The sequence below is a fragment of the Anser brachyrhynchus genome (assembly GCF_964034855.1).
Source record: "Anser brachyrhynchus genome assembly, chromosome: 7".
Lineage (NCBI taxonomy): Eukaryota > Metazoa > Chordata > Aves > Anseriformes > Anatidae > Anser > Anser brachyrhynchus.
The window spans coordinates 30,097,091-30,114,829 of record NC_137701.1 but is presented as its reverse complement, the minus strand read 5'-3'; the positions used below and the strand labels follow the sequence as shown (position 1 = coordinate 30,114,829).

The 17,739-nt window shown below is 40.8% G+C and overlaps 1 long non-coding RNA gene across 1 annotated transcript; it reads left to right on the top strand.

The window, feature by feature from the left end:
- Positions 1–76: 76 nt before the first annotated feature.
- On the top strand, positions 77–16,639 carry LOC308198437. The gene is made up of 3 exons (XR_013953917.1): positions 77–7,876; positions 7,998–8,070; positions 8,520–16,639. It is a non-coding gene; the product is annotated as an uncharacterized lncRNA (long non-coding RNA).
- Positions 16,640–17,739: the final 1,100 nt, after the last annotated feature.

Sequence of the window (17,739 nt, the reverse complement as noted above, 5' to 3'; positions counted from 1 at the left end):
TGGTGCAATCACTCAACAAGAAGTTCTGCAAATGCTCTCTTCTCTTTGCTCACCCAGGTGAGGCCCAATGGGAAAATATGGGAGGGTTTGACTGTAGTTGATCAAATCCTGGGAAGCATTTGAAAGTCTCTGGGAGGGGTAGAACCATTCTGAGATTGAGATTAAGATATAGATTAATTACATGGAAATCCTCTAGAAGGAAGATATAGTTGAGGATAACGCCAGTTCCTCTGAAATTTAAACACAAGCTATAAAGATGGAAGTGATGTTACTGCTATCTTTTTGTTAATGCTATCATGTATGTTTAAGTTTTGCCATCAACATTACAGATATTTGTTCTCATGCTGTGAAAAATATATTCTGAAAAGGCTTCACTTCAAGCTTGTCCAAATGTTTAATTTAGATAAAAGTTGACCATGGCAGGAGGAGAAGAAACCCATTATCTTCAATAGTATTTCTTCAAATATTACTACATCACAGAAAATCAAATGAGAAACTTTCAAATGTATTGAAAATTAGACATTTGACCTTATGTAGGCATTTTTTTCCAGTGAAACTTTCCAGTCAAGATACAACTATGAAACTTTGCATTTCCCCAGGTCAGCATTTTCCAGCCAACTATTGTTTTACTAGGAAGTTTTCATCTAGTCCTTTCATTTGCATTGAATATTCAGGATCTAATGAAGAAAAATGAAAGCATTTTAATTGTGCATGTTTCAAAACCTAGAAAAGGATAAGAAATGAGGAAAATGCTCCACGTTTTCTGTTACTCTGGACTAACAATTATAATTCATTGATTTAAATGGATTTCAGCTGAGCTCTTTTGATATCAGTTTGACAAAGGAAGATATGGTTTGTTTGTGACCTCACTGTGGCTTGCTTTGGCTGCCTCTCTAAGGTGATGAAATTATCTTCACCTCTAAAAGTTGTCTAAGACTTGACAAATGCTTGTGGCTGCCAGCAACAGAAGGTCAGACTTGCTGCACTCAGGTCTGTCATTTCTAAGAGGGCAGATAAGAGGAAAGAGCACCACGGTCCCTCTACTTATCAGCTGCCCAAAAGATGGGTGGCTATTGATAATGGCCATTTCTCATTTTTTCCCAAAGCAGGGAGTGCAGGGCCTTTTGCAGTATCTTCTCCATGACAGCAGAGCCCTTCGAGGTATGCCTATGCTCTCCACAACGTCTCACTGGATGATGGCACCATTGAGGAGGGCTTTTTCATCCACTCACACCACTGTATTTTCATAACTTTCAGCTCCAGTCAGAAGAGCTAATTTTATTTAATGTCTTGGCAGTCTTGCTGCCTGTGCATCACTCACCACGTTGGACTTGCTGAGTGATGCTTCCTTAGTTCCATGAGCTAGATCTGTTCATGGATCATCCTCCTTTTTATCGCAGTAAGTTGCTCTGAGCAAAACAAGCGGCTGAGGCAAAGTTTAAGTGAGTGCCCATCACTATCACTGGTGTTTGTTTTTACCAAAGTCATTTGCCATCACATTGGAGAAAGAAGGCTGAATGTGAAGGGCCATGGACATAAAGAGAATCTGGATGCCTTTGCTAGCAGCTACAGAGACCTGGTGACGTTTCAGACTGCTGAGGACAGAGGCAGGGGACAAGGCATGGTGCATGCTGTACAGCCGAGCCTTCTTCCTGCATTTTCAGCTTAGAGAAATTGTTTGGTATGATGTGAGAAACTTTCATTGATTTTTATGCCAGAAAAGGAGGAACATGGAAGAATACTCTATATTTATAGCTGAACAAGCAGAAATAAAATAATACTGAATTCCTCTTTGGGATGTTCATAGAAAATTAGCCCAGTTTGCCTTTCTGACATGGTGCGAAACTTCACACCAATTATTTAGGCTTCCCCCCATCAATGCCACCTCTCTCCTCTTATTATCCCCTCTTATCTCTGCTGCAGATTTTCTGTCTCTAGAGATACACAAGAAAAGCACAGCAATAGCATTTTTTTCCTGTTATTGTTGCCTCTATTTTGTTGTATATAAATGTACAAGGATGTCTCTGTTTATCAGTTTTAGTGCTCTGGGCAATGTTAGAATTCAAGCTATCAAACTATTAAGGGTCTGACTCTGCAGAATGTCTTCAAATGGATGCTAAGATATTTCTGTGTTTCGTGATGGACTTGGATGGGTGTGGAGGACATTCATCCCTTCAGGCAGAGCTGAGGATCAGGCCCTAATTGGTGTTAAATTTAGGACAAACAGCCACCAGTGTTTAGCAAGGATATGTGTTTGCCGGAGAAGAAGGAACCTCATGCTGTGTTGATTGATGCTGATTTCCATTCCATTATTTCAGGATGTGCACTACATGCTACCGAGAGGCCAATTATCAAAGGTTGTTTAAAAGACACATCTCTGAGTGCTGGGATTCATCATTAATTCAGGGGGTTATGTTTCTGCTTTTCCTGAGTTCTCTATTCCACCCACAACAGAAGCACTTGTTTTACATATATTTCTGAGTTTTCACCTTTGGATATTGTCCTCAGCTTCCTGTGGAACTTGGTTCAGTGCTTCCCATAGGATAACACTGCTTTTGGGAGTGATTTGTCCTCTGAAACATCATGGGTCCCTAAATCTCAGACCTGGGCACAGGAGTAGCAGCAAAAAGATAGTCCACAGTAATAGCTTATACTGTACATGATGCTCTTGGAGAAAATACAGGAAGCAAAAACCTTTAGTTCCTTTCAAAAGGAGTTAAATCAATCACCACAGAATTATAAGTAATTCAGAAAGAAACACTACAATGAAGAAGAAGAAGAACAAAACATCACCCCCACAAAAATGCCCACAACAAACAAGAAAAAAGTGTGTGGAAGAGGTGTGGACCAGCCCTTTGCCAGGGATGAGTCACACCAGTTAGGGAGGCAAGAGGAATGCCAAATTTGCCAGTAAATAACTGGTATCGCTTTACTGAGGGCTACAGCTGTTGCTTGGAAGGGTGTGAGGAGGGGGATTATGCCAACAGCATTGACCTGTGCCAGGTAGATTAGATCAGTATGGCTCACTCTTCCACCCTCAGCTCAGGCCTCACTGCATTCCCCAAGCTCATCAAGACCTGATTAAAACTTAACATTTATCCAGGTCTCTGCACATGCTACCTAATTAATAGTCACAACACCATGGTGGGGAAGATGAAAGCAATATTATTATCTTAATTTTACACATGGGGACATAGAAGCAGAGGGGGATGCTGAGCTAGAATTAAAGTGCCAAGCTCCCACACTCGGAGTCTTCCCCAGCTGTATTCTTTAATACACAGTCTGGATGTATGAATATAATGAGCTATCTGTTGGGTTTTCAAGATGCTGACCTTGCTGTAAGCCTCGGTTGCAGTCCACAAATGTGAAAGTGTTCACTCAATCTGAGAATGACTCTGTCTTTCCACATTTCAGTCTATCCCTAGTGCACCTGATTTCATTCCATTCAGGTGGCTTCATTATGTTTTTAAATGCAATGCTATCAATGTCTGGTCAAAATCCATTCAGATTGCTTCTGGGAAAGTCCCTGGTTCTGATTTGAATCTACAGGGAAGGCTTTGGTGATATGGAAGAGAAATTAAATTGCTCAAAGTAATTCCTTTTAAAGGTACTTCCTATAAAATTGAGAGAGAGGGATTTTAAAATCTATTTAATAAAATATCATTAGAAAAAAAAATTGTTCTGTTCTATCCTGCAAGATTATCTAAAGCAAACTGTAAAAAATAACACATCTTCTAATAACTTTTCATATTAAATGAATTTGCTCTGTATCAATCTCTCTTTGCTATTGTCACTGGTCACTCTGAATAGGATTTGCCCTATGCCTTTTTACAGTCAGTAGACAGACATTTTCAGAGCAGAAATCATTTCATCCAAAAATAAGTCAGGTGAATTGCACCTTAAAGAGAGTCCTATTTTCCTCTGAGGACCAGAAGCGAGCAACGGGAAACTAGTTCGGGTAGAATAGTCTACATTACATTCTACAGATGTTGAAAATTGGATGAGATGAAGCCTGCTCTTTATTCTCATTTTTTTTCCCCTGCATTGAACTGTGTTGCTGATTTCCTGTGAAATGTCGGAGGTTGATTCAGTCAGTGTCAACCCTTCTGTGGACTCTTAATCAAGTCCTTAGGATCTCTCCCTGAAAACTCATCACACATGTTAAATCTCAGCATTCTTCTTGCTTTAAAGGATCTGCTCCCATGCAGAAATATTCCCAGGATGAGTTTTCTCTTTCCAAACCGAATTACTGTATTGTGAGTTTGTAAATTTCTGAGATATCCTTGCGGGGTCACAGTTCCCACAGCATGGGGTTGTCATCTTTGTAATAGCACTGCTGTGAAGTTTTGGGTAGCTAATGGTCACATCCCACAGCCACCAAGAGACTGCAGGCTCACCTGGGTCTCTAGCAATCTTCTCATACTCAAATAAATAAGTATCCTCTAAACACAGAAAGTGCAAAGGGCATTGCCATAATAGGTCTCCAGGGCTTTACAATGCAGTTTTATTTCCTTGCTAAATATAGCCGTGTGGTTCTTATTTGCCCAAGGGAACTAACATATTATTTAAAGGCTATTTTCTTTTTTGCTTTGCTAGGGAGACTGTGTATGTGAGTGTGTGTTTGTGTGTATACAGTATACTGAGAAAATTTGGTGGCTATTTGCCAAAGCAGATAATAACTTTGCAGCTTTAGTGTCTGTTTATTTCTCCCCTTTCTTGTCCAGCCCCATCCCTCACCTCCCTATTGATTTAGTGCAGCCAGTAAAGTTTTACAGTCCGCATTTAAGGAGGCCGCTGCTTGAAATCCATGAGGGGCTGCTAATCAGAACTAACTGCAAGCATCAGGTGCAGCAGGCATCTCTGTCCTGGCCTATTGGCTTAAGAGAGCATGAAGGGCTAATTTCATGGCTGATAAAGCTTTCTGTCAAGGAGGCCTCCCAAACAAATGAACATTGACTTTTCTTTACAAGGGATATAAAAATGGTCTTTTATCATGACTGCCTGCTTTTGCAAGGTAAGAAGTCACATCCCTGCTGGGCTACCACTAGCCACCTGGGACTATTTGACAGCCTATCGAGTTGCCCAGGCAAAATTTCCAACAGGACTTCAGAACCTAATTCCTCTTTAGCACTCACTTTGCCTTTGACTTTCTGGGTATTTTTAGTTTTTGATCCAGAGGTGACATAAACCACTGTCAGATCAGGCTTTGCGACAATTCCCTTGGCATTTCCTAGGAAGTCCAAAGGCTTTTACCATCTAAATAGGAACTCTGGGCATCTAAATCCCTTTCAGAATCTGAATCTTTATTGCTTCTCCTCTTTTGGTTAGCCAGTTTAATTCCTTCCTCCTAGTTTCATCTGGCCAATCTCATGCTATCACCTATACACTCTGAGCACAACTCTTCTGTTTCCCTGCTCTGCCAGAAAGATGGGCTTTGACTTCTCCTGGAAGGGAGCACCCACCTTCCTGCTCATCTGAAGAAAATAATATTGATTATTTCAAAGCACATGGTTTGAGAGCCTTTCTGTGAGAGGGAATGATGCCAACTTGATATCATTCAGGTGTACTTCTTTCATCCATTAAGAGTCTTCACCAATGGAAGCGGATGCCGTTTCTTACAAGTATCATGTAGCAAGTAGTTAAGTGTGTGGTTAAAGACTGATGCTTTCAAGAAAATCCTTTACTTGCATAAAATCAAGCAAGTGCTAGGATACTTCATAGAATGTGGTCTACGAAGCTTTTGAACATGGCATCGTTTTTCTTTCATTCTTTCATGTTTTGATGAAATGTGATTTCAACCAGCAATACAGACATTTCAAGGACACACTCCTGCTTTTAATAGTAAGCTCTCTGTGTTTCCCTTAAAGTTCCTGAAAGAGAAATGTCTCCTCCGAATCTTATCCTGATCTCTGCTAATCTTAAATCCATTGTTCTTTTATGACTGTTTTTAAAGATCCTCTTAGGGCTGATTTGCACTACAAAGGTTATACTGCAAAAGATATTTTGGCTAGGGCCCCTAGCAGAGGTCTGATTTATTCTGGCAACAGGACTTTTGCATTTGTAGATAAATTACCCATTTGAACAACAGACACTTTTCCATCAAAATGTTCATTTTGCCAGTGTAACTTCATTTACACAGAGGCTTTTTTCCAGCAGAATGATGTCTATGCATGTAGCAATTTTCTTTGTCCTGCAATTTGTCAGCATACCTGAATGCTATATAATATAGACTTGGCTTTCAGCTTAAGCTGTTGAATGATTCCATGAGCCAGTAGTAAAACAGTTTAAGTCTTTCACTACAAATCCACAGGGCTCACTCTGGTCTTGTACTTAAAGCAGTCTCCCTGGTAGATCCAGCTGCACACCAACTAGTTCAGCAATAGGAATCAAAGGCACTGGATGTGGTGCAGACTCTATATCATTGGTATTAGAAACCGGTGTGCTGTGCCTTCACCCTGCCAACCTCTGAGTCACCTGGCTCCAAGTGAAGCTTGCATTTAATTGCCTACCAAGCTATTTTTCTTGCCATGCTTCTTGAATGGCAAACTTAGGCTGGGATTTTTTTCCCCATCTCTGTCTGCATATTGGTGGTGGTTTATGTATACCTGTTCCTCAATAAAGACTAAGAAAAATTCACGTCACAGAGGCAGACAGCTCTCGCAGGACTAGATGCAGACTTTGCCAAGACCTTTGGGATGTTGTGGAAGGATAAGCAGAAATTCATTTAAAATATCACATCTATGACAGTTTTTAGAATGTTATCTATATGAAAATGAAAAATTGTGTGCCAAAACAAACTTGGATTTCTACTACATTACATGCTATTGTTGTTGATGCGGGATACAGTCACAGGTAGTAATTATAGTTAATGCTGACAAACAGGATTTACTATAGGCAGAATTTTGCTCTGGGGTTTTAACTGTTTGCCTCATGGGCTGTCTGAAGACATTGCTTGTTGTTCTCTTGCACTGTAACGGAACTCCCTTTTCTTTGTGGTAAACATTTGCTCTCCAGTTAAATTAACAAACTTCATACTTAAATAGACACACCATTTTTAGGCAAAAGACATTATTTTGTTTGTGGGCTGTTTACTGTCTCCCTTGCTTTATGTTATGGCTGAGATTTTAAGGCAGCCCTGCAGCCGGAGCAGATCAGCATAGCTCCACTGAAACAAATGAGTCTTTGGACGACAATCAGTGGTTGTAATGTGTCTGCAAAACCACAGTGACTCTTTTAAGAATGTCAAATAGAGATACTGGTTCTTTGCAGACATGACCTGCAGAATGGACAGTTTTCATACACAGATTTTGCATTTCCATTTTAACAACTGAGTTCAAATATATTTCCAAGTTTCCCCTCCTGTCACCAAATTTATGACAGTTTTTTTTTTTCCTTAAACATTTGCAAAATCACAAAGCTGGTTGAAAATTAAAATGCTTTATGGTAAAAAGATATGATTATGAACATGAACACACCATCCCGCAAGGAAGCCCCAGTTTCCCCTTTCATCACGATTAAAGAATGTTACATATGAGAATATTTATGGAAGAGTTTATGTCATTGTATATTGCTTATGATTATGTAGTATACATTTACATTCTCTGGAGAAATACACAGTCTCTTTTTTGCTTCTTCACTTTCGTCTCTATTGTGTTTTCTGTAATATGTTATTGCAAGATGACTCTTAGGGCTTGCTTTGAAGAAAGAATACCTGGGAGGTAGGGCTAACATATTGCTTTGGGAAAACAAAAACAAAACCAAAAAAACCCAACAAACTACCTCTGACTTTTAAAAAGCTGAGAGGGAAAGAAAAAGGAAGATTAATTAGTTTAAACTGACAATTTTCTTTTCTTTTTGTCCTTCAAAAATGTACTCTGTGAGTTGGAGGCTGTACAGTTTTCATAGTCTTACTTTATAGATTTTGTTTTCTCACTTGAACACCATTTTATGAGTGCTGCAATCATTCCTATTTCTGTTTCTTTGTTCTGGAAATGAAGCTGGAATCTGGAGACAACGTGGGACTTGCAGCATATTTCCGTCCTAGGCTCATGAATGTGCTGGAGAGGAAAAGTGAGTGTCTTGATTTTGGCTGGGACAGAGTTAATTTTCTTCCTAGTAGTTGGCATGGTGGGTGTTTTGGATTTAGGATGAGAATAATGCTGATAACACATTGATGTTTTACCTGTTGAAGAAGGCCTTTTCAGCTTCTCGTGCTGCCCTGCCAGTGAGAAGGCTGGGGGTGCACAAAAAGCTGGGAGGGGACAGAGACAGGATAGATGACCCAAACTGACTATGTGGCATCATGCTGAACAATAAAACATGCAGGTGGGGGATGGCTGGGCATCAGCATGTAGTGAGCAACTGCATTGTTCATCACTTGTTTCATATATTTTATATTTATTTTATGTTACTATTATTATCAGTATTATTATTTTCCCTTCCTTTTATGTCCTATTATACTGTCTTTGTCTCAACTTACTTTTTATTTTATTTATTTTTAATTTTTATTCTACCCCCAGTCCCACAGTGGTGGTGAGTGAGTGAACTGCTGTGTGGTGCTTAGCTGCCTGCCAGGTTAAACCACAATAGTGTGATAGTTCCCATGGCTTCCAAGACATACACTTGCCTAGGAGGGATATCAGATTATGGTGTGTCAATTCAAGAGAGTCACAAGTCATTTAGACCACCTGGGCTGGAGGTTGGCCAGACACTGGATCCCAGAGCAGGCAACAGAGAAGTTGGCACAACCTGTCAGGCACCAAAAAACACCATCTGATACAGCACCAAGTGGGAGCTGTAAGTTGGCAGCCTAAGCAAAGGGAAACTTGATTCATTCATCACTTCCTTAATGCAAGTGCCTGAGAGTCTCTAAAGTGCTGTGAAAGGTGGTGATGTGGTGTGAACAGGGTCCTTGCTCCTGGAAGCTGCTGCTACTCCAGAATGCATTGGCTCCAGAAACCCCATTGACAGAGCAATGCCTTACTGCACCTCCACAGCATCTAATTTCAGCTGGGACTTCAGCTTAAATATCCATGTGCTTAAGTACCTTGATTGAATACGGTTTAAAGGCATTCTCTTAAACTTAAGAGTAGGTTCATTGATGTTTTCTGTGCATGCTGAAAGACAGACTTGAGCTTTATTCTCCAGGGGAATACACAAATCAAATGAGTCCTTGCTCTTTGGACTTTACACTCGTGCATGGTGAAGGCTTTAGGAGTCACTAGCTGCACAAGGGTCTTGCCAGGACACGTCAAAGAAGGACTGCAATGCAAATGCAAGGATAAACTGCTCAGTGTTTCTCCCAGCCTTGATCAACAGGCAGCAAATACTATGTCCAGTGTTTCCAGAAGGCAGATGAATTTTCCTGATGTACCCCACTGATTTTGGTTCACCAGTACAGCATTTTGTTCAACAAGGAAGAAAAGGCTAAGACCAGAGTTGGATTTCTTGACAACGGTCACCTGCCATAAGCCAAAGTTAAAAATATGTTTTCCTGGGTAATATGTGGTCTCCTCTTGGCAATCATGGTCACTTTTATGCTTTGAGCTTTTCCCATTTTCCACCTTGGTGATTTACCCCTTTCCCAATGAAATTGCTTTTTAGCTGACTGTGGCAGCTTTTGCAATTTACCTGTGCAGTTTAGAGGTCAGCAGCAGACAGGAATGATCCTCAACAGCATCTCAAGGTCCTCTCCAAGGGACAAATGCAAAGCGATCTATGTCCAGAATGTTCTCAGCGATGTATGTGAAGTGCAAATATGTTCAGTCCTGTCTATATTCAATTCCCCTTCTGAGAATTCCCAGCTTTTACATTGTTCATGGTGTGATTGTGTAAAAGGAAACAACTTGATAATACTTGCAGGTTTGTATTACAGCACACAACATTGGCCAGACAGGTGCACACTAACAAGAATATTTTATTCCTTTTCTTCTGACTGCTGGGATACCCTGACTAGGTTATGAATAAATTGTTTAAATACGAAAGTCCAAGTTTTGCTTTTAAAAAAAGTTAGTAAAGCCTAGAACGCATTACTGGCCTATTTGTCATCCTGGCATGGAAACCATTTTCCATCTCTTCTCCTGAAGCTGTTCCACTTAGTATAAATAATGAAATATTCATTAAGCCATGGAAAGAGACTGACTTTGTAGCCTGGGGGGCTCTACTGAGTAAGAGACAGCCCAGGTGATAAGGTTTATCATGGATGTATTTGCTATTCTGGGCACGATCTGAGAAAATTGCCATGAAGTATTTTGGCTTTGATCCAGTCTGCCTTTTGCAACAGAAAAAAAAAAGAAATATCATGGCAAATTTTTCGTCAGCTCTATTATAGGCATGCAATACATGCAACAGTTCGTAAGGAAAATGGGAATTAGAAAAATGGTGGTAACGCTGTGATTGCTACCACCTTGCATACCATACCTGTCACTGAGCTGGACATTTTTAGATCAAAAAGAATTTAGAAATTTAGTCTGAATTGTAGCAGACTCAAGTGTTTTTGAATTAGAAGGGGCTACAGGACCCTCAAGCCTATTTGTGCTACAGCAGCTTACACCACTAACAACTAAAAAGTGAAACTGCATATAAACAAAACTGAAATAGACTGGTTTTCTGCTACTCTTCTGAATGTCAGGAAGCACAAAATATAAACCAACAAAAAGGAGGAATACTGCTTATTCAAAATACATATTTTATATAAATAATATATAAAGATGACTTTTCAAACATTTTTACTGCCAATTAAAGTTTTTTTTTATAAAGTGCAAAATGTCTACAAAATAAAAAATGTATTATAATATACCAGAATTACCCTATGCCTAAAACTGCGTAAATTACATAACCATCATGGCCTGCAGAGATGTTAGGCAGACCAATATCTAGCTCTGTATCTTCAATTGTAATAAATATTAAATTAATGTGGGATCAGGGATTCTGGAATAAAAGAGAGACAGGTCAAGAGTTTTCTATTAGTCTGGGTTTAATGAGAAATGCATCGTATCTCCCCAGTGAAGTCATTTGCACTTTCTTTGCAATTATCATTATGGCTAATCAACAACAAATGCTCACATCCACCACCTTCTAAAAGGAGTGGGGAGGAAGATAGATGTAAATTTTTAATACCTTGTTCGCCTTAAGTCCACATGGGAACCATGAATAATGGATGGTAATGGTGGTTAACACTGAGGACATCAAAAGGGGTCTTTGCATTTTATCCGTTCCCCCTTTCTGCCTCACAGCAGCTCTCCCTTGCACACAAGGTGGCTTTTAGGGGCACCAGGCCCTGATGAGATATGTTACTACCTATTAAGGATGTCAGTCAGCAGCTGCTCTCTAAACAGAGGCTTCTGGAAAATACTGTGGCTCCCAAGCCATCTCCAGCTGCTTGTCATGGAGGCTGGAGGCTGCTGTCCCTCAAATTTGCAACATGAGCTGCTTGGTAGAGGCCTGTAACCCCATTCAGCTGCGATCAAGCAGATTAGTTGAATGCGTGTCTGTACCATGTTCTGGCTGACTCCAGTCACTGTAACCGAAAGGAGTAAGCGATTGATAGCACAGGCTGCTCAGCTGGCTGTTAACTTTCTTCATGGGGATGGCCACCAGGAGGTGGCTGGAGACCAGACATTTCTCTCAGTTGGACAAATACACGTGAATGAATACATTGTCCAGTGTTTAGTTTAGTTTAGTTTAGAAGCCAGCTGAACTCACAGATTACATTTGCACAAAAAGTAAAATGAGAAAGGATCTGTTCTCTGACCCTAGGGGCAAAAAATCAAACCTTTTCCCTCCATCTTCCCCAGTCCCCACCCCCAGTTTGGCTGTTCACAGTGCTTTACAGGCACAGCACTTTGTTTCAGGACGTTTCCTGAGCTTCAGGAAGAGCTTGCTGGCACAGGCAAGAACAGTGGTAAAGAATATGGTAAAAATAAATCAAAATGGGCGATCATGAGTCCTGCTCAATCTGCTGGAATTGGTTAACACACCAGAGCTGACCAATGCCTTGCTGACAGAAGTTGTCTGTAGTCTCTACCAGAGAATAACTGGCAGGACTTGGTTATCAGTCCTACATTTTGTTTGTTTGTTTGTTTGTTTCTGACAATTGTGGGGTGTCCTGGAACTGCAAAGGGACTCCCAGAGTTTGAGACTGGTGCTAAGACAAATTTGTCCCTTCCACTAACACAAGCTGCTGAGCTGTAGACCTGTGATAACCTCATGGTCTGGGAGACAGGAAGGCTGGGATACTGCCTGCTTCAGATTGATTTCTTAACTGAAATTGAGGACTATGTGCTGTGGGGCTGAGGAACTCTGTATGGCTCAACTGGCTCAGGAAGATGTCTGATTACTATGACATTTTGTTTTTGGTAGAAGTGTTGAATATATCTATTAAAAAGGCTGTATCCTGTTCTTGAAACTGCATGATTGTGTTTGCCCAATTCCTGTTCCTAACGCTCTTCGGTAGCACAGGCTTGGAGGAATCTGTCTCTCCACCTGCAAAGCAATCCTTCTCTGAGCAACTTAATACATTGGTTAGCCTCCTACACAAGTGTGCAGAGATGGAAAATCCTATAATCCATCAAGTCTGAAGCTGGACTTCAGTGTATTTTTTCAAAAAGCTTGTGCACTGTCTAAACTACACCATGGTGGAAAAAAAATAAAAATCAGGAACTGTTGAATACATGAGGAATTACCTGGATCTCTGCTGGAAGCCAGGACAATACAAATGTTTAACTCCACATGGCTAACAAGGTTTCTCAGCTCCTAGTCAGTGTGGCACAACAAAGGAAGGGCTCAGATGGCAAGTGGTCAGACGAGCATACTGACATTTCTGGGGGAGGTACAGCTGCTGCACCTTCTGATCCCTCTCCTGGATGAATACCAGCTTATGCCTGCACTGTGTGTTGTATTTCAACAACGTAACATTTGGGACAGATTAGGTGAAAAAAGTTCCTCCAAACTCTGGATTTATAGAGCACTTCTTTTCTTCACTGCAGAGGATCTGCAGGCCCATGCAGCATCAATCAGCCAAACACGGTGCAGATGAAATTGTGAGGTAGAGTCACGTCTGATGAGGTGTCTCCAACTATTGGGAACATTGGGAGCAATGAACACTGGAAAATGGAAGGTAAACCTCACAGCCAATGTTTGTTCTTCTGTCTGGGGACACAGGGAACAAGACCTTCACCGCTGGCATTTGCTCCCAGGAAGTTTTGATGCATGGGTACCTCATGTATCAGATAACCCCACTCGATTTTAACTCTTCTGGCCTTTGAAAGCCCCTAAGAGTGAAATCTTATACACCAACTCTCTGTATAGCTTTTGCTCTCTGGAAAATTGTCAGAGTCTGCTGTTACTGACGTGTATTGACACCAATGGAAACTTTACCCACCACTCTGCAAAAGTTCAGTGCTTTGAACTGAAGACATGAATGGAGAGGCCTGCTCTGAAGGAGCCAGCAGGATAAATTTCCTTCTTGCATCCCACAAGCCAGCTAAGCAACAGCCTGGTGAGGTGGGCAGATGAAGATAGAGAGAACATGACAAACTGAATCACATTGCATCCTTGTTCTGTACTCCAACACCAAGCTGTCTTGAACAGTTTTTTTTCCTTCTGTTACCTGGTATTGTGACTTTTTTTTTTATTGTGTTTTTGTTTTTAACTAGAAAGTTACTGAGACAGAGCACAACAATAATTTTCCTTTTGTGTGTGTGTGTGTGTGTGTATTTTCCCCCCCTGCAGGGCTTTTTGCCAAGCTAGGAAGGGTGACAAACCCATATACACATAGCATAGCCAGCCAGGAAAAAGGATGTGGAATCAGGAATGTTTGTTCAACCCAAAGTCCTGGATGCAGAAGTTCAAGTTTCCAAGGCTAATCAGGGAGAAACACATTTCTCCTGTGTGAGACTGAGACCCCGGTCTGAAACCACTTGCTGAGATGGCTCCATTTCAAATCCCTCCCTATGGGACAGCACTGTTTGCTGCTGGGACCTGCCCCCAGATGGTGATGTAGGCACAGGGAGGCAGGGATGGGTGTGGGGTTCCACTGGTGCCTACAGGGAGCCGATTATTTCCTTTTCTGTTACTGGAAAAATAATCCTGCCTGCCAGAGTGATGGCAAAGGTTTACAGAAAGGCCACCGGTGAAGTGTGGATGGGGGAAAATGAGCTGTGAGACCAACTTCGCCTGTTAGCACAAGTCTTATTTAATCAGTTTTGACCTGCTTTGAATTTGGGTCTGCATCAGAGGAGCTGCTGGGAAGAAAGCAGTCATCAGTGAGCACAATTCCTGTCATTATCTAGAGCATTTACTGGCTTGGGTGACAGGTGAAGAAACAAAGAATCCTTGCAGCTGACAGCCTCCTCCTTCACACAAGGTCTGAAAAAAGAGGAGAGCTTTCCACTCCTTTTCTGTGCCCACCAGAAGCACTGTTGTGCTAAGGACTGTACAAACTGACCGGGAGACAGGCATGGATTTCCTGAGGGGAAGGAAAAGAGGTTTCCTTTACTCACACACACCAGCATGATTGCTGCAGCATCTACTCACCAGCATGGGCAGAAGGGATGTTTTCACTTGCAGCTGCACCAAGATCTGAGAGAAAACTGTCTGAAGATTACTTGCTGGTAGAAAAAACAGCAGATTGGAGAGTAAAGAAATGTTGAAGGAAACACTGACTAATTCAGTGTCCTCCACAGCTCCGGGACAATAAACCTTTCTTCTGCTCCATCTTAATATCACCATAACTGGCACTTGCTTTCTAGTGACCTTTTATTTGTAATTTTTTTTTTCTTTATCTCTCATGTATGCAAGGAGATAAGAGATACTTCCTCTCTTTCTTTGAGGACTCAGTTTCATCTTGGCTTTATTTGGTGTCAGGCAAATGATCTTTTGCACATACTGACCAAGTAGCCTGCAGCTATCTGGGTTGTAGCTGTGTGCTGAGCCAGGTGGATCAGCAGAGTGCTGAGGGCTGTGAAGAAGATGGGCTTATAAAGTCCCCAGGAGCCTATATGCACAAGTGGAAGGGATGCTGGATGGAGCAAAAACCTGATGTTTTGCTGTTGTATCCTGCTTGTTGCCACTTGTTGCAGAGGCTTTGCAATGGCCAGAAATTGCTAACAAGTACATACACATGCTGTTGCTTTTCCCTCTCTTCTCTCTCTGCCATACAGTCTTGCTTTGCCCATCTGCTTTAAACTCCTGAGACTTACCATATTTCTGAGAAATTCAGGTCAAACTGTCCCAGCTGAGAATATGCCAATCAGAGTCAACTTCTAGTCCAGGCAGACGTGACATTTATACTGCAAAATGTGATGCTGGAGGAGCCTAATATATGGAAGAGGAAAGGGTAAAGTTTGGGAACAAGGAGAGAGATGGGGCCCAAAGAGAGTGTTGTTATGAGCATCCTTCAGTATCCTACAAATGTTTTGGAGGCATGCCCAGAAAAGGTCAAGAAATTCCTGACTTGCATGAAATCAGCAGGGATCTTGCTATGTATTCTAATGGTTTTAGGACAGATGTTAAACCATAAGGTTTAGGACCAGTTGGAGGGAAGATTTGCTTTGGACTGGTCTGCTGACTTGCCAGTTAGAAGTTGGCTTGGAGATGTGGTCCAGGATATATGCAGAGCTCATGGTAACACTTGGCACTACTAAAAGAAACTATTAAAAAAAAAATCCCAAACAAACAAACAAACAAAAAAACCTGGTAAAACAATAAAAAATAAAAACACAAGGGAAGAATACAAGTTATCTGTAAAAGCCCAATGACCTTCAAGGGCTGTCTTATCTCAGAGGTCATGTCCATGAGCGTTAGGCATTCACCTATTTTCAAAGGAGCCACCAAAGGACACTTTTAACCTCTTCAGTTCACCTCTATCACTGCTCAGCCACCTTGGATTTAAGTTAGATGTTTTCCTTCTTGGCCCTCCATCTCTGGTGGACATAACTGCCAGAGGTGGGGTTGGCTTTCCTCCATTTGCAGAAAGTCTTGCTGGAAGTGATCTTCTTTAATGGAAAGTTAACTCTGTCTCCAGAGTGTCTATAACCACATGGAGAACAGGCTGCAACTTATGGCAAGATGCCTGAGTTAGTTTTAAACTAACTGTATTGGGGGCTGCAGAAAACCCATACAAATTACAAATTCTAGGTAGGATTTATCAGGTCTTTTTTTCATTATCCTCTCTTAAGTGGATTAGACCACGTTAGCAGAAAGAGAGCAGACATGGAATGAGTGTTAAAACCATGCCAGATCTGAATATATTTGTCAAGTTATTATACACAGCAATAAAAGGCAGCAGGATTCCAGTAATAGTCAACTTAATGTGTTGTTAGTTTCAAGCGATTGTACATCTTTTCTCTGCAGAAGAATTGTTTGCTACACAGGCACATTATATTTAGGAATAAATAAAAACACACTCTAAATCAAAGCATTACTGTGGCTTCGTTTCCATCTCCTGGGACCGTACAAATCCAGTGAACTGATACTAGATGAATTTTGCTCCAATGGGACACTGTATGCAGTTTGTAAGCATCTGTAAACCTTTCACAATACATTAAATTTAGTTAACAAATACATATGCCTACAGTACCATGGGTACTTTCTCTCCAGAAAGACAGTGAATTTCTTGCCGGCTTTCTACTGCAAACTCCATGTTTTCTTTTCCTGTTTCAGGAGACATGCTTAAAACAAATCATGGTGATCTCCTGTCTAAAGAAAAGACTCAGGTCGAGCAGAGGATCACTTGCCAAAACTTGAAGTTGTATTCAGTCTCCTATTTCTGAAATGCAAATACTTGGAATAAAATAAAGTTGAAAGCTGAAAAGAAGAATGGTATTAATAATTCTGGTTTGGGACCATCTTCCGTGCCTTCATGCCTGATCTCCAAAACAATTTGTTGTAGAAACTCCATGTGAAGTTCATAATGAGATGCACTAGGTTAAGTAGGAAAGGTATACACTTTGCTAATCAGTACACGGGCTTATTGTCCTAGCAGCAAAAGGAGCATTTGACAAGTTGGTTTTCAGTGATCTCCATCCTTGAAAGGACTCATCAAGGAGTATGGGAGATGTGTAAACAACTCAAATAACAATTTAAAGCTTTCTTTTTACTAAAAATAAAAATAAAACTCTGGACTTTTTCCTTAATGGAAATTGCCTTGAAAATATTACCATATTGCTATGAATGACAAAATTGTGAGTTTTAAAAATAAATAGGTAATGTAACAGCTTGCCTGTAACCTTACAAGCTGTGTTACTGCCTGATGCCTCCCCAGCTACCACAGAACAGCTCCTAAGTCAGTTATGCTCCTGGTAGTGCGTGTGCACCTTTGCTGGGAGCTGCCACATTTGGGGAAATTTAGACACTTTTTTTACATATTTACTTCCAGTATGAATTTCCTGTGGCTCTGATGGATACTTTCATAAATAAACACATTCTCCTTAATGGTGTTATCTACAAGGAAAGGAGGAAAAGGCCTGAAAAATATGACAGATTTCCTCAACCTGAATTGAGTTCTCAACCAGAGTTTCATTATATGCCTGTGTAGTTTTCATCTTTCCTCTCCTTAGACTCATAGCCTGGAGCTACCAGCTTCTTGAATGTTTATAAAGACTCTTTTCCCTTATAGATGTATGTTTATTATGAGGAAACACAAGGAAAGGACTGGATGTCAGTGAATGAATAGTAAGAAACTTTTAAAAAGAGAAATAAATCTGAAATAATATACCTTTCTACTTCTGGGACTATTTA